Here is a 17,515-nt window from a genome sequence, read left to right as displayed (position 1 = left end):
AGTCCTGCTTTCTGGAAGAATCGTCAGAACGCAGACCTGCAGCGCTGGCTCGCGGCTCAGAATTTTGAGAAGGACACGTGAGACCCGGGAATGAAAGCAGAGGCTGGAGGAGATGGAAGCGCGAGGCGGGAGAATCTGGGAAGAGTGGGCGCCTGGGTTAAGAGGGGTGAAGAAGCGAGGCTGCGTTAGCGCTGCGGCGCCGCGGGCCTGCGCTCGCCCCGCAGTTCCCCGAGCTGCCGGGGCGAGCCCACCCTCTCCGAGCGCCCTCCTCTCGCACTGGATCGGCTGCTGTTCGCCAGCCCTGCAAGGCTCCCACGCGCGCACCAAGCAGGTGCGGCCAGGTGCGAGCTCGAGTGACAGCGACACCCACGCGCTCCTCCCCGTTTGGGGGATCTTGGTGGAACCGATCTTTATCAACGTCTCGAGAGCCCTGAGACCTGCCGGGACCGAAGCGCGCGGGTTTAACTGCTAGAGCTGCTCTGCCTTTAAATGGAGCCCCGGATGAAACGTGGAGTTAAAAACAGGGAGAGGAGGGCTCGGCGCACGGCTGGGTCCACGCTGAGCCCACGACGGGGCCACGGCTGGAGCAGTGGACGCCAGGGAAGGCACACTCGCGATGCCACGTTTGTCGTCTGTGGCCCTAGCGAGGAGATTCCAGGAAACCCAAGTTTGGAAGAAAGACCTCAGAAACCTGAAAAGCCGAGGGACAGACAGACAGACAGACAGACACACACACACACAATATGAGAGAGAGAGAGAGAGAGAGAGAGAGAGAGTCAGTTTTCCACCTTCTAGTTCTCCCCTTATTGCCTGCGTGTGCCGGGGCTGGGCAAGGCCCGGGCCAAGTCGCCCCATCTGGGTTCCCCACGCAGGTGTCAAGGACCCAAGGGCTAGAGCCGACACCCCCGCCCGGCGTGGTGCAGGTTGCCAGGAAACTGGAATTGACTGAGCAGCATTTCAACTGCTTCCCAGAATTCCCTTAGTGATTAGTTTGATCATTTTATGCAGTGAAGCAATGGCTTCACTACAGGGCCTGGGTAGCTCAGTCGGTAGAGCATCAGACTTTTAATCTGAGGGTCCAGGGTTCAAGTCCCTGTCCAGGCGCGCTAGTTCATTTTGCCTCCATTAGGTGTCTTTGCCATGGTGATCTGTTTTTGCCCTGGGTCATTAGGAATTTGACAGTATCCACTCAGTACCCTTTGTCAGTGTTAGCAGGAACACTTTTCAAAGGAAACTAAAAAGAGCATCTTATAAAAATAACAGGGAAAATGAAATAATAAAAGAAAATGTACAGGTGTCTAGAAATATACTTAAATATGCCAGAAATTACATCAACTGTAAATGGTCTAAACACTTGTATTAAAAGACAAAGATTTTTGGACCACATTTTAAAATGAAATAAACCAGCGGTAAGGTTACTGGAATACTCATCTTTTTTAAAATTCCCACTATTGTTCATTGACTGGGGCTGGGTTGCAGCTTGGGTGGCCTGACAAGAAGCCAGGAACTTGGCAAGCATAGCCTACCTCCGAGTTTCCTCATGACCCAACCAACTTCCCCTACAGACAAGATGTGCAAAAGCCCCTGGCTGAAAACAAAAGTCAGAACACTTTCTGAGATTGTCTTGTCTGTCTTTTCAGTGATTACATTATGATTCTGTCCTTAAGGCTAATAACCCTGGCCGTGGGTGGCCAGTGAGCTAAGCCATTCCTTCTCCATACACTGAGTTCAACGTCACTCACGCAGTAGTCCTTTTTGTCTCAGGTCTAAGATGCAGACGACATGCTGCACCTGTGGGTCCGTAGTGTTAGTCGTCAACCTCTTTTTTTTAAAGTTATGTTATTTATTTGAATAATTAGGCCCATGTCATTCAAAATTGTTTCCCTGTCTTTGCTTATTTATTTATGTTTGCACATATGTATAACACAGCATCATTTTAAATGTGAAAACTATGCAAAGAGGTACTCAAAGAAGGCTTACCCTCCTTGGCTGTGTTTGTTTCCTCCTTCCCATCCACTCCCACAGCAACCCATCTCACGACTTCCTAGATCATCTTTCCTGAATGTCTTTGTAAATAAACAAGCAGACACATAATTTTAAAAATTATTCTCATCTTTCTTAGACTAAAGGCAGTGTCCTATAGGTACTGGTTGGACCTCAATACTTTGACTTAGCCAAGACCCTGGAAATCCAGCCTGCACTGTTCTACAGCCGTGCTGAACTCCACGTGGATGTGACAAGCTAGTCAACCACATCTCACGCGTGAGCACTTGGTGTTCCTGATATTTTGAAATTTCAAACCACGCTGCCATGAACAGACAGGCTCATGAACAGCTTCAGTTTGCTGGATGTAGATTTTCAGGGTAAACTGTTAGACTTGGGATTGTTGGGGGCAGCCTTTGGCACAGCAGTTGAGGCGCGGCTGAGATGCACACATACTGTATTGGTGTGCCTAGGCTCAAGTCCCAGCTCCACTTCCAATTTCCTGCTGGGATGCACCCTGGGAAATAGCAGGTCATCTCACAAGTAGCTGGGGCCCTGCCACCACCCACATGCCAGATCTGGATTGAGGTCCTGGCTCCTGGCTTCAGTCTGGCCAGGACTGGGCTATTGTGGGCATTTTGGGAGTAAACCAGCAGATGGGAGATTTCTCTCTCTCTCTCTCCTCCCCTCACTCCCTGCCTTTCAAATAAATAAAATTTTAAAATTATTTAAAGATTTAATTCTTTTTCTTAATAAAAGAATAGGGCAATGGCATTGTGGTTGTTAAAGCTGCCGCCTGAGGCACCGGCATCCAACGTAGGCCTGGCCCAGGCCCAGCCATTGTGGCCATCTGAGGAGTGAACCAGTGGATGGAAGATCTCTTTCTCTCTCTCTCTCTCTCTCTCTCTCTCTCTCTCTCTCTGCCTCTCCCCTCTCTGTATCTCTGATTTTCAAATAAATAATCTTTTTTTTTAAAATGGAGATTGTTGGGTGAAATCATTCACGTATATGTAACTTTGTTGACTGTAAATTACCTCCATAAAGATTGTGCACTGTCTGCGTTCTCATCAGAAACATGTTCTCTACAGCCTTGACACATTCTTACATTTTTGTCAATCTGATAGTAGAAGTCATGTACCTCTGTGTCATTGTAACTTACAGTTCTTTATTATGAAGTCTGAACATATTTTCATGTGTGCAAGGCATAAATATATATGTATACGTAATTATCCGTAAACGTCTTTAGCCCATCTCACTATGAAGTTTTGGTCCTTTCATTGTTAAAGCTTCCCTGTATATGTGGGATTTAATCCCTCAAAACGCACTGCAGACGCTGCTCCCCACCTCCACTCCTATCCCCGTCTGTCAGCTCTCTGTAGTGTCTCAGCACGGGTGATTGCTTTGTGCAGTTTAGTAATCAGCCAGTCCAGGATTCAGCCTGAAGCAGCGGATCCCTCCAGCTGTTCTTGGACACTCATCCTTTGCCCAACTGAATCAGCCATGACTCCCCAATTTTATGTCAGTCACACCCCAATATAGACTTCCTGGTGCCCTGCCCATTGAGGGGTTTCTGAGATCCAGTTGAGGCAGGGAAACGGCCCCCAAATTTTCAGATTCTGTAACCTCTTCTGAGTATGAATGGCACAGTGGAAACGAGGAACACGGCCCTGAGCCGAATGCACCCTGCTCTGCACACACACACACACAGGCTGGAAACCTTGATTCTGTCCAGAAACCATTTAAGATACTAGAACAATCCATAGCACAGTACACAGTAATACCTGGAAGTTCATTTCCAGGGCTACAGATGATCTAGATCCCAGGATGAAGAGAGTGAATTTTTAAGGAAAGCACAAAGTGGGTGGTTGATGACTTCAGAATGTCTGTGGATCTTCATTTTGACTGTTTTGGTTTTGTAGGGCAGGCAAAACTTCTGTGTACTGCAATCCTAAGACCTGTTTACACACCTGACCTGACCAACTGCACCTGACCCTCTGGAATAAGGAAATTCCCCCATACCACTCAATGATTTTGAATAATTCAACCACGATTTACTTTTGTTGTTGCTATAAAGCTTTTGTTTACCTTTTGAGAGAGACTCCAAAAGAGGTTCGGTTGATCTTTTGAGTATATAATTAAGTGAAACCAAGAGCCCAGGCACAGGGTGCAATATCCTTCGTTTGTAGAGGGACTGAGGTTAAAACTAAGCAACCGCCTGAACAGGGACTTGAACCCTGGACCCTCAGATTAAAAGTCTGATGCTCTACCGACTGAGCTACCCAGGCCCTGGACAGGGTGGCTACAACCCTCCTATAAGTGATTTAGGTCACCAGGATGACAAACTGGAGACACCCACAATTTGAAGAACCACCAGGGTCTTGCAGATGAAGAGCTCACTCACTCTTAAGCTTGGTTATTCAATCACTAACCAGCCATTCCACCTCCTCACTGCACTTCCATGGGACAGGCAAATGTGGCGATTATTCGGAGTCAGTTATTGAGGGTCCATTAGCTGTGCAGAGGGTGGGGAGGGTCACGGGACAGAATTTGTAGGGAACAGAGATTGTTTTGAGGAAGGATGGAGGAGTTGAGGCCCATTCACCAGAGAATCGAAAGATGAGGATAGAGAATGAAGGGGATCTGCCACACGGCAGGACCCCAAGTTCTGATCTGGGAGTAGTTCCTGTGTTTCCAGAGATGAGGCGAGGGAGGGTCGAGGCCTCTAATCTTCACCTCCATATTTCATCTTGAGCCTCAACTCATTTGAAAACGGAGATCAGCAGCTAGGTCAGCGTGGCACTGGCGTTCACCAGGAATCATTCTCCAGCAGACATGTTTGGGGCCCAGCAGAGAGGGATGGAGGCAAAATCCCCAGAGAAGGGGGCAGAAGGTGGGGGGCTGCCTAATCCAGGATTTCTTACCTTTGAGCCAACAATCCTCTGAACATTTAAAACATTATTCATTTCTACACATGAAGACAAATGCAATCCTGACCAAATATGAATAAAATGCTTAAGTCATGTGTTACTATGCTACCAGTTATTATTATAAAACTGCATATGTATATATCATTATATGTTATACATAGAATTTCAGGAATGAAAAATAATATGACAAATAGGAGGATATATCCAAAAATTCAAGGACAATGGAATTGAAAAGTACAAATAAAATATATCTTTATTTCTCAGCATAAGCTCCATCAGGTTCAAGTTCAAGACACTTTTGTGAGTGATTTTACCAACATTAGTTCATCCATAGAGACTGAGTGTCTGGGAATTTAACCCATCCCAAAAAAGAACTGGTGCTGGACTTTTGCTCTTGACTGGTCCACTTCCTCCTCTTGATAGCATTTCTTTGGTTGTGCTTTGTCTTGGGGATTGTACTAGTAAAGCCATGTTTCATATCCTGTTACAATTCTTAGAAGAAATGCTTCAGAATTTGGACTCCTTGTTGAAAATTCCATTGGAAACTCTTCTTCAACTGCTCTGGGTACATCAGTTTTAACTTCCCTGGAGTGGAAAGTTTGGCTTACTGAGAAAATAAATCCCCCCAAGAAAGTATTTTCCTTAAACCTATGACAATGTAAAGATTACATTAAATATTATGCATTATAAATTACATATTATATTTATTATTCTTCCACTTGCCTCTGTTCTCTGTCTGCCTAGACAGATTGCTCTCTGACCTGGCACAAAGCTGCATCTGAAATTCTTCTTTGCTCTCTTGCTCCTAATTTGCTCCATCCCTCTGCTGATCTGTACTTCCTGCTTCTTAAATTCCATCTATTTTTGTTTGTTTCACTCTTAGTGGAGTATTTTCTAAAAGGTTTTTTTAGGTTTTAAAATAAGGTTTGTCTGTTAAGTTACACTTTCCAATTTATACAGATTTCCCACACACATTTTGTCAGTATTTTTGCCTCTTTAATGCTGGCTGGCCCAAATCCTCAATTTGTCCATTTGGGCCTTCTGCCAGCAGGGTAAAGGCCCACATGAGAGAGACCTGCGCAAGGGTGAGGGGCATGAGCTAAGAATCAGGCCTGCAGCAACTGTATACATGTGGACGCCCATTGTCCCCTGCTCTGTGTCCTCTGCTCTCAGTGGGGTGCTCGTACCCTCAACCATGCCAGCCCAACCCCATCCAGAAACCTCTGCTTTTTTTTTCCTTTGAAGAATAAACCTTCAGATTTCTTCCAGATGTTGGGGGGAACACCCACAGTATAGAGGTGCTTGGAACCTACAGTTCCAACTGCTTCTCAAACTTCAGCCTTGCTGCTTTACTTTGTTTTTTTCCTAAAGCTCCTGAGTCTTTTCCAGGCTCTTCTGAGTCTTTAGGGCTTACCTGCCTTGTGGACCCTCAAGACATGTGGCTCTCCAAGACACGTTTCTGTCTGTAAATCTGTAATGGATTTCACTCTGTGATCCTGCTTTCTCAACGTCTCAGCTCCTTCTATCTTTAGGAGCCAGTTCTTGTTTACTGGGTTTCCCTGAAATGCAGATTCCCAATGGAGGTGACCATGCAAAAGCCCTGAGCTCCAGTGACAGCTCCACTTACAAGACAGAGTTTCTTGGAGAGATGAGAATGACAGTGCCAGCTTTGAGAGTGACAGCATCTCTTCCTCCCAAAAGAGGTCAACAGGTCAACCATGATTAAAGCCCCAGTAGCTCTCCCTGGTATGTCGCTTTCTGGTTCTTTCTCTTCAGCTATCAAATTATGCCTCCTTCTGTCGAATCTAAAGAGTGTAGGCTCAGGAGGCCTTAACTCTTCACTTGTGGATCTAAATGATGGGCAAAACGCTTTACCTGCTATATCTGCCCAGTCGTGGTTTGTACTAATTTGTGTCATCGCTTCTCGACCTTTAGGCTAAGATCAAGTGTAAGTGTGAATGGTTGAATGCTCTATCATTTGAAATGTAGAAAAGGTGATGATAATAAAGACAGGGAGACACAGAGGGGAAGATACACGCTTCCAGTTGTACATCTGGGCAGTGGCTTTGGTTTTGGCGTCATCACACTGTGCAGCTCTGTTCTGCTGTGAAGATGATCAACCTTCATGGTGACGAGTTATTACTAGCAAACGGATTCTAGGATTCATATTAGGTCTGAAAATAAAACTGATATTAGGAAATCACAAGAAAATGAGTTGAGGCTAATAAAGGATCCATGTGAAAGAATCTCCAGGGAACTTTCCGTGAAAGGCAGCAGATCCCATTGGGGAGCAGGGAAGAGACAGCAAGTCTGATGCCCCGATACCTGAAGCAGGCACCGGGGAGGGAATGAAGGCGGGAACGCCCTGGGGTGCAAAGGAGGCAAACTTTCCAGCTGTCTGTGCACAACTGGGAGACAGTTGCCGAGCCCCGGTTTGGAACAAAGTCTCAGACATCGTCCTCCTTAGTTCTTTCAAAGCAAACTAAATTTTAGCCAAGTCATTCAAGCTGCAAAACATTGCGTGCCACCGAGAAATCCTCACGGACGCGGATGGTGAGGCGGGGTCGTTCCCAAGGCAGGAACCGCTGACCGAGCAGAAAATAGCACGTGCCTTGGCTCTGGCGGGATTCGAACCCGCAACCTTTGAATCCCTGTAGGTCAGCGTTAGAAGTCCAACGCGCTATCCATTGCGCCACAGAGCCTCGCCGTGGCGTGGTCGGCGTCCTCGGCCTAGGCCTTATTTATTGGGTTATTCACGGGAGAACCTGCTCTGGCCCTCTCGCCGCCGCGCACAAGGTCAAGAAACACTCAGAGCTGGGGACCGCTGCTGCCGAGGCTGGCACCGCCTCCCCGACCCGCCTTTGCGGGTCTGTCTGACACTGGCCGGGCCCCTGTCCCTCACCGCCCTGCCGGCCCCGGTCCGTCCACCCGCGCGGCAGCCAGGCCGACCTCGGGGGCGCAGCGCGGAGCCGCCCCCGGAGTGCTGCTGGGGAAGAGCGGGGGGTCCCGGGGACCCCCGGGCAGAGCTGGGCGTGGCGACTCGGACCGGAGCACCGCGCCGGCCCCGGAGAGGGCGTCAGAGCCCGCCGCCTCGCCGCGCAGGGGGCCCGGGCAGAGCCGAGGGGCAAACGCCCCCGCCTCACGATTCCCGCTGCGTCTGACGGCGCAGGTGCAGAGCACAGAGGCCGAGCTTCCCCCGGACCCCGGGCTGGCAATCAGGGCTCGGAGGTGGCGCAGGCCGGCTCCCGGTGCGGTTGGCTGCGGGGCTCCCGCGCGCCTCCCCGCACCGGCGCCCCGAGAGCGCTCCCGGCTCCCGCCCCCGTGTCCAGGCGCGCTGGGTCCCTTCTCGAGGTCGCCGCCGTGGCATTCTCGGTCGGTTTCCTGCACCCTCTGGACTTCTCTGACCTCCTTCCCGTTCCTCTCGCCTTTATTTCATCTGCTGGCCCCAGGAAAAGAGGTGGCGGACGGACGGAGAGGGGCCCTGTCCTCTTCGCTGGGCACTTGTCGGCTCTTCTGAGAATAAGCGCCTGGCATACCTCGGTGCTGGCCGGCCTGAGTGGTTTCCGCCCTGTTCACCCCAGTCTGCGCCATGGCAACTTATTATTGGTGAGAATCCAAGCATTTTTAAACACGAATTGCCAGCCGTTGGTTGCAGATTACCTATTTCCTAGAGTTTTTGTTTTAGTTGTCTGCAGCATGGGTGGTCGGCGGCGAACTACGCAGAACACTCACTAGAAAGCCCTAGTGGACGCAGGTGGACGGCGGCGGCCACGGCGGACTATACTCCTTCCTCGCTGGCTGCTTGCTCAAGGTCAAGTTTAATCTGCTTCTAAGGGCCTCTTCCCTCCCCCGGGAAAGCAAGGTTTTGGAAATGCAAGTACTAGAAAGAAAAGAAAAGAAAAGAAAAAAAAACGAATGCACAGGTATATACACTAGACAAAAGGCGGCTTGAAGCACACATTCAGAAAATTAGCTTTTTCCGTTTATTGGTTTGACCTTCAAGGCTCCCCCGTGGTTTGAATTGTACGTGACTCTCCGTATCTTGCCCTGTGCACTGTAGGGTTCTGCATTCCGGGTGCATTGAAAGAAAAAACGCCCCATAATGCCTTCACGTTGTGAAAAATTGTGTTTTTGCCGTGTTTGCCCTTCAAACCTTGTGTAAGTTGTCAAATGTGTGTCACAGCCTCTGATCTTCAGAGCAGGAATGTTGTCTCTCCTTCTGAACGCCCTGAAACATCACGGTGCCAATCATGTAATACTTGTAAGATGTATCTTGTAATCACGTAATCGTGTAAAATTTGCCAGTTGAAGGAGCCATCTCCAGCTGAGCTCACCAGACGCCGGTTCAACCGCTGCAGCCCGACTCAGAAAAACCTTCTCCTGGTCATTTGCATCTGACTCCCGCCCTCAGTTAACTCCTATTGGTAGGGATGTTGTGGAGGCAAGGTTAGGGAAATCACTTCCTGTTCTTTTGTATTTTCTTGAAAACACGACCAGTTTTCCAACAGATGGCTTATTTGTGTCCAAGATGTGTGAGAACAAATACGCTAATGTGGTCCTGGATGGCATTTCTGTTTTCTACTCCTACAGTAGGGACATTTTTTTTTTTTTTTTTTGAATGAAGTATCTCTGGGGTCAGCACAAAAGTATAAGTTAGTAGGGGCTGTAAATCTGGCAATTGGAGATATAATCAAAGACACAATAGACTACTTAATATAACTGAGATAATTAAGTCCACTGTCTTTTTGGGAATTTTAAAGCATTTGGTTATAAGGAACCTTTCTGGGTAGGAAGCAATAAAAAATGTATTTGGCACTGGTTTTTGTTTCTGCAGTTTAAAAAAAAAAAAAAAAAAAAAGCTGAGCTCTAAAGCTCCTTAACAAAGAATTAGAAGTCTCCAGTTGTAGTTTGGTGCCTCAAGCAACCAGCAAGGCAGGCATTAGGAACAAGCTGAGAAATCATGGCAGATGGAACAGAATACTCTTCTGCACCTCATCTCCCTCACCTCTATGGCATCTGAGAATATTTGCAAGTAACTGATCTGATGGGGAGACGACACCGGCTCTCACCTGCTTAATGCCAGCAGTCCTGACACTCACCTAAACACATTTTTAGTGTAAGGTCCTCTAGGCCACTTCTCTGTCACAGGCTATTCTGATTATGCACTGGCATTCTGAAAAGACTTTGGTGATGGATTTTCCCAATGTACGTAAGATGCAACCTACATGCTTTGGGGTAGCATTAAAAATCCTGTGTTATCTATCATTGTTTATCTATACAACTATGATAACCTGCTGCTATTTCAAAGTGTACAGCTCATCTTGGGTGAACTGCTTCAGTTCCTTTAACACCATAGGCTTTATGAAGGCAAACTTCTCTTCCCCAGGAACTCCCTGGGCCTATAACTGTGCTGCCTCATTGGGAGTACCCTCTGCCCTGATCTTACACTAATCAGTACTGAACCCTCTGTCATCTTTGGTCACCAGAAAGGAGGTAGCTTTTTGACAAGTTCCAAAAAACGGCTTGCTGATTCCAGATGGCTATGATAATTCACTTTGAGAATCAAGGTGTTGTTCCCCTCCCCCCCCCCAACAGATGTGGCACATCAGATTTTAAAGTCACTGTCATCTATATAAGCATCACCAATCAGAGCACGGGGAGCAGAGCGAGACCGGAAGCAGAGTCACATGGAGACCACTGCTTTCTTCTCAGCAGTCACATCCTGACTGCCCGAGTAGTGAGTTCTTCACTCTGAAGTCCATCTCTGATGTTGCAACTATTCAAAGCTCTCACTGACCTGCTAATCAGCCTTCTGCCGTAACATTTTATGTTATTTTTGGAACATTAAATGCTTGAAGATGTCAAAATTTTTTTTTGAAGATGTCAAATTTTAAGAATGTCCAGATATCCCTTTGTTAAACTGTTATTTAGTGAAATTGTTCCTTGTTCTCTTGTTCCTCCTATGGCAAGAGTTCACTCTTTGAGGTCAAAGAAAAGACTAACAGTGCATACGCCATCCAGGAGAGCATTTCATAGAGGATGGAAAGCAATATGTTTGCCAAGAGATCTAGAACATCACTAAAAATTCGAGAATATCACTCATTGTTGTATATCTCTAACCTCCTTTACCAAACGAGGTTCTTGTTTCCATAACCTTACTTATACAAGCAGGAATGATGCCAATGGGTCATTGAGATGCATGGCTGGTGTGGGAGGTTAGTGTGGTTACCCAGTGACCCATCTACCTCCCTGAAATCAACAAACACAATTCTGCAGGGTCTGCTAGACCGAGGTCTCACCTCTCAGAAGGATGTCCTAGTATAATGCCACAAGCTAACGTTCCCTGAGCATCTAACAAAGATGCCCTTGATTGACCACAGGAGAGGGGTGGTTTAGGGGGCCCTGGCTGGGCAAGAGCAGGGGCTTCTGGGACAGACGATACTCCATGTCTTTTCTCACCAGGAAAACTTTGCTCCAACTGTTTCTTTCTTTGCAGTTGGAAACCAGCTGATCAGCTTCCGAATCTGCTTTTTCTTTCCACATAGACTTGATGAAGCCCATCGGAAAGGCCTCGTCCCCCGAGGAGACGGGAGAGGGCAGAGGAGTACCGGTCAGATCAAAGAATTTCCCCGAGGTCTCTAGGCTGTAGCTGGGAGGCATTTGACATAATTCTTACTAACAGGAACGTTGAACCAAGTTTTTAAGAGGATTCAATTACATTAGCAGGTTTGTGTGTGTGGTTGAACTCTCGCTTCTTGTCGTCTTTGGGGTGATGGTGGTTTTAACCTTTCTGACAAAGCGATTTGTTCTTGAACTTGTCCTTAGCTTCCCCGGGTTGAAAACGTTCTCCCCATCTCAGGCTCTGCCAACTAGAGACGGATGTGATGCACGGGGAGCTCTCTGTCAGTAGTTAGCAGACCCTGCTATGCCTGCACTCCCTGGAATCAGATAAAGCCTCTTGGCCTGTTGAGTGATGGTCCCTAAATTTGAGCGTCTGGACTGGAACAATCTCCCATTTTTTGCAAAGCAGCCAGGATCTGCGGGAACACAAGGTCACCGTCGGACCGCATCCGTGAGTTTTCTCGGACCTTTACGTCTGCAAAGTGAACGCGCACCTGCATTGCCAAGCGCTTTCCCAGCCGCAGTGAGAAAAGTACTTCGACGTGAATGGGGAGCCCAGGGACCCCGAGGGAGCAGGCCTCTCCGACGCAGGTGAATGGGAGAGCCTCCGTGGCTGAGACCCGCCCGGCGCGGCTCCCCACGCTCTGGCGGACGGCCTGCCCTAACCCCCGCCCGCACCCCCGGGCTGGAAAGCAGAGGTGTGAGGCCCGAGTCCGCCCGCGCGCCGAGAGAACCGCACTCCGGTTCCACAGGTGCCCGCCGGTGAGCTCGCCCCGAGACGCCCGCGCAGGTGACGGCCTGCAGCCCAGCGCTGGGACTTCTCCCAGGCTGACGGCCTTGGCGTCCGCGGTGGTAGTCGTGGCCGAGTGGTTAAGGCGATGGACTAGAAATCCATTGGGGTCTCCCCGCGCAGGTTCGAATCCTGCCGACTACGTCCGTTTTACCCCAGGGCCCGCTGAGGGAACCCTGCAAGGCTGGTTTGACTGGATCCTCAGCGTCGTGCTGGGGTGCGCTGGGGTGCGCTTGGCCTCCTTGGCACGCCTCACGTGAATGAGTCTTGATCATTAAAATCGGGTTTCAGATGTAAGGGAGAACTTGCAAAGCAAAGGATTCCCGGTCTGGGCTCTCCCCTCATCTCTGCACATTTCCTGGAGCCACATTCCAAGCTTATTATTATCATTAGATAATCTACGTGGGGGAAACAGCGGGGCTGGTGGGATCTCCAAGCCTCAGTTTCTGTTTATGGGGAATAAAAACACCCACAAAACCGAGTTCTTTCATCATCCCTTTGCTGTTGAATAGTTACTCGCGCTTGTTTTTAAAAACATCAAATTGACACAATTATACACACATTTATGGAGTGCAATGTGATGTTTTGATACATTGTATGCTAATCAAATTAGAATAATCAGCATGTCTGTCACCTCAACCCTTACTTCTTTGTCGAAAGAAACTTGAAAATCCTCCCAGCTAATTGGAAACAGACAGTACCTTGTTGTTATAGTCCCCCATGCGCAATGGAACACCAGAGCTTGCCCCCCCCCCCCCCCCCCCCCCCCGTGTAACTGCCACATGGCACCCCCACCTGACCCTTCCTCTCGGCCTTAACCGCTTCCCCCACCGCTGTTCTACTCTTACTTCTACAAGGTCAATGTTTTTAACCTTTCAGGTTCATCTACGTATCACAAGTACTCAGGATTTTACCCTTTGTTGTGACTGAATTTTATTTCATTGTGTGTGTTTTACAGATTTTCTTCATCCATCCATTAGTTCACTAAGATTTTAAGCACTAAATCACATGAAGAATACAAGACGCTCAGCTTCTTGAGTAAAGCAATGACAGGAATCACCTTGTTTCCCAGCTAAGGAGGAGGAGATACTTTATGAGTTAGTATAACTGGCACAGAGTAAAATCAAATGAAATCCTTTAAGATTTTCTTCAGAAGGATTTTGTGAATGGTAGGAGACTCAGGTTTGACCTGAGAAAGGTTTTTAGCAGAGTTTCCACAACCCATTCCAGGAATTAGGGACAGAACATATATTCAGGAGGTTCTATGGTAAGATAGTTAGCATTCTGGACTCTGAGCCTGTGACCTGAGTTCAAAACTTACTGGGGCCTACATAGGGTGACTGGTAATTTTTTTTTTGTCATGACTGGGGTGGTGATTATATAAATGCACATATATATCAAAATGCATTATTCTGTATACTTCAAAAGGATGCATTTGTCACATGTGAGATATGCCTCAGTAAAATTGATTTAAAATATTATTAAAAGGTCCATAAGGAAACTTACAACTGAAACCGAGTTCTTTCATGATCTATAGTGAATTCTCATCAAATGAGCTGAAACTTTGATTTGAGTAATTGATGGTCTACCAACTGTGAGCCAGTGTGGTGTTTAACTTGGAGTTACGTGCTTTGTCGGTCAGATGATGCTAAACCCTCGAAGTTGGACCTCTTCCTCTTAGATTGCTTAGTACATTAGGAAACATCAAGACTAGGCATGAAGATGGTTTGATAACTGTATTGTGAAAATAAGACAAGTAATAATACATGCTTTGTTCATATTATTATAAAGATACAATTTTGCACATTAATTTAAGTATATTTCATTCCCAGGGGACCTGCATTTCTATTTCTTAGTCTCACTTTTGTTTTTCAAAACAGGGAAACCCCTATATAAAACCAGAATCAATTTTGCACCTGTTAACCTCTGTGGGTTTCTGCAAGTCCTGATGTAACTGCATCTGGTTGAGGAGGTAGAACTAGAATTCCACGTTGGTATACTGCACTTCATGTCACAGGGAAGAAAAGGAGCATCAATAAGTACTCCCCTAGGAGGATGACCACAAAACCCCTGTGCCCTGCTGCGACCAGAAAGCAAACGCTGGAGAGAAGCAGTCACTGAGTGACGTCTGGCTTATTTTCTATGCACATTGAAAACACTGTCTGAACATGTTAAATATTTCACATGTGGAAAGTGAAGCATTCTAGTGGTGTCGTAGGATAGAGATAATAGCAAAGTTCCCTTCTACTAAGATCTACAGCTGTAGTTTCTTCTCCCACCCCTGCCACCGACGCCAGTTTATGTATGTAAACAAAATTCAGAGAGGCAAACATGCATAGACACCAAATATGAGAAACCTTAAATTAGGTGATTCTAAGTACAAGGACACCTAAGACTCATCATTATGGTTTGGAAACATCTATGGACTTAATATATTTGGAAGCGAAAATTTGGTGGGAAAATCCATCATGGTATTTTTTTGCAATTTTCATCTGGTCATTGCATTACCCACAAAGTACCAAGCCTTCCTCTTTATCAGCTAAAATGAGTGAATGCTACTTCCCCGAACACTTGTAGCTTTGTCCTCACTCCAGGCTGCCTGTTTACAGATAAGATCACCTGGGATACCTGTGAAGCAGTCCTGCTTTCTGACAGCTTCCAATGTAGAGGAAAGACTGCTGTCACTCCTCCAAGCGAAGTCTGTCCTTCATCTGTGCTAGAACTTACAAGGCCCTGCCAAGCTGATATCTTTGTCCATTCCGTTCCTGCCAACTCCCTCTTGCCTGGAACAACTCATGCTTGTGTTGTAGGCAGGTATATAGCATGAAATTGATCAGGTTTGTGAGCTGGAAGACCACACCTTTGCCACGCCCCTGAGTGACCTAATGCCCCATCTGACCACACCTGTGTGCCCACTGGTTCCTTAACCACTCCCCCTTTGAAAGTGGATTAAAAGCCTGGCACATGGTGTGCTCTCTTCTGGCTTTCTGGGCTTTTGCCAGTGTGGGCCTGTGCTGGCCTGCGCCTCCAAGGCACATGGCCTTTGGGCAACTGGCCCCATACTTCCTGGCCTAGATGCTCCTCCACATGGCTGGCTCCTGGTGCTCGGTATGAATCCAGATCTACCTCTCTCCTTTTAGATAGAACCCTCTCCTATGCATTTCTCTCACTGAATAATAAGCTTAAAATGAATCATGCTGCCTCATTCACTTATGCTGGTATTCAGAATTCTTCTCTGAATATTAGGCAAGAACCCACACGGGCTTATTAATATTGGGAATTTATTAATAATCATATGGTGATATCATATGGCACCCCATATTCCAATTTCATATGGCACCCTAGATGGGACTTTTGGGGAACTTTTAGGGGGCCATCTTCTGATATCATATGGTGACCACAAAGGGACTTTGAGGGGGTCAGCCTCCGGTTTCATTGGCAACCCCAATTCTGGTATCACATGGTACCCCAGGTGGGATTTTGGGAGACTTTTAAGGGGTCATATTCTGATATTGTATGGCACCCACATTCCAATTTCCCTTGCACCTGGTCTGCGTCCTCCCTCACTGCAGTGAGCAATGGTCACAACTTGTTGAACCCTGGGGAGTTCCTGAGTGGCTGGAGGGCACCCAACACCATCCACAGGATCTCAAAGACCTAACAGGTGCCAGCATGCATTACACTGCACAGCTCAAGGCGTATCACCATCCCCATCCGTGTTAGATCCATTTTGACTTAACGAGTTATTGCTATTTTCCTTTCAAATTGTAACAGTCTTGTCTTCTAAGCCCAGCAGCGACAGTGTTGCTGTTCTACAATTTAAAAGTTCTACAACCAAAAGTTAGTTTGAATGTCCTTGTGAAGCACGATTCTGGTGGCACTGGACTCGGTTTTATATGGACAGTGGTATTCCACACGTAGTTCTGACGTTTAGTGTACTTCCTTCTCACTGCCGTATTTCATCCCTTTTATCAACTCGTCTAGCTCTGGACGAAAATATCGGCTGAAAATTTCCAACAGTATAAATACCACTGCATTGAACATACACATAGGTATTTCTTATAGGTTTGAGGGCAAGTTTCAATGGGAGAGAAAAGTTGATCCTTTACATTTTAATTTAATTGGATGGTGATGGGGTTTTCTTAAAAAAAAAAAATCCAGAATTCCCAAAATTCCAGCAGTTCCCACATTGATGAATATTTCTACAAATACAGCCAACAGTTTGAACTTCCTGTCATTCTAATTTTTAGCCACTTAAAAGGCACCAGGTGATAAGTCAGGGCTTTAAATGTGTCTCACAGATTATAAGCCCTGTAACACTCTCGTGTTGGATTTTAAGCCCTGTTGGACTTCTAGGTTATCTCATCTTTAAACTGGTCTATGCATAGACTCTCTCTGAACTGATTCTTTATCTCCATAACAAACTCCCTGTAATCTCTCACAAGAGGGCAACTTTTTATGGATTTTACCAAGTTTACTAGTCCCTGCAAAGCAGATATATTTGTTCATTTAGTTTAACTTTACATGCATACTGTTTTGCTGAGTATCTCATTCTGCTTCTGACATTTTACATATTTCAGGTTTTAAAAATAGATTTATCCCTTCTAAAGGTTGCAAAATACTTTGTGGTGTGGTGACGTTTGCTCAGGACACAAAACCGAGCCGAACAGAAAACCCTGCAGCCCCAGTGTTTCCTTAAGCATCGTGTGGGCGGTTCTCCATTCTGCCTCTGGTCTGTAAAAAGGTCTGTTGGGAACAGCTGCAAATGGAGACAGGAGCTTCTGCCATGGTTGTGTGCAGTAAATGCTTTAAAACGAGGTTCGCTATTGATCACTTCAGGGTACTAGTAAAAGTGACCCTGATCTAACAAGATCACAGTTTGGGGGTGTCCCCTGTGGAACTTACAAAACCTGGGTTCACAGCGCTGTGGGAAGTCCTGGGTTCAACTCCCACCTCACCGTGCGGCGTTGAGCGAGGTGCCTGAGTCTCAAGTGTTGGGTGAAAGTGTCTGCCCACGTCCCGAGGGACACAGTGGGGTGACGAACCCGCCGTGCATCGCGGCAGCTTTGAGGTGTGTAGGGAGAGGGGCCGAGGCCGACCTTCCGCTAAAACCGTAGCCGGCAGGATTCGAACCTGCGCGGGGAGACCCCAGTGGATTTCAAGTCCACCGCCTTAACCACTCGGCCACGACTAC

The 17,515-nt window shown here is 47.1% G+C and overlaps 5 non-coding genes across 5 annotated transcripts; 2 read left to right on the top strand and 3 right to left on the bottom strand.

Moving 5' to 3' along the window:
- Window positions 1-1,031: 1,031 nt before the first annotated feature.
- TRNAK-UUU (transfer RNA lysine (anticodon UUU)) lies at window positions 1,032-1,104 on the top strand. Its single transcript has one exon. It is a non-coding gene; the product is annotated as a tRNA-Lys (tRNA).
- A 3,091-nt stretch (window positions 1,105-4,195) lies between these two features.
- On the bottom strand, window positions 4,196-4,268 carry TRNAK-UUU (transfer RNA lysine (anticodon UUU)). Its single transcript has one exon. It is a non-coding gene; the product is annotated as a tRNA-Lys (tRNA).
- Window positions 4,269-7,523: 3,255 nt separating this feature from the next.
- TRNAR-UCU (transfer RNA arginine (anticodon UCU)) lies at window positions 7,524-7,612 on the bottom strand. The gene is given in 2 exon segments: window positions 7,524-7,559; window positions 7,576-7,612. It is a non-coding gene; the product is annotated as a tRNA-Arg (tRNA).
- A 4,771-nt stretch (window positions 7,613-12,383) lies between these two features.
- TRNAS-AGA (transfer RNA serine (anticodon AGA)) lies at window positions 12,384-12,465 on the top strand. The gene has a single exon. It is a non-coding gene; the product is annotated as a tRNA-Ser (tRNA).
- A 4,968-nt stretch (window positions 12,466-17,433) lies between these two features.
- Window positions 17,434-17,515, bottom strand: TRNAS-UGA (transfer RNA serine (anticodon UGA)). Its single transcript has one exon. It is a non-coding gene; the product is annotated as a tRNA-Ser (tRNA).

The sequence above is a fragment of the Lepus europaeus genome, chromosome 3, assembly GCF_033115175.1.
Source record: "Lepus europaeus isolate LE1 chromosome 3, mLepTim1.pri, whole genome shotgun sequence".
Taxonomy (NCBI): domain Eukaryota; kingdom Metazoa; phylum Chordata; class Mammalia; order Lagomorpha; family Leporidae; genus Lepus; species Lepus europaeus.
The sequence above is the reverse complement of the archived record's forward strand: the minus strand, read 5'-3'. Positions and strand labels throughout refer to the sequence as shown.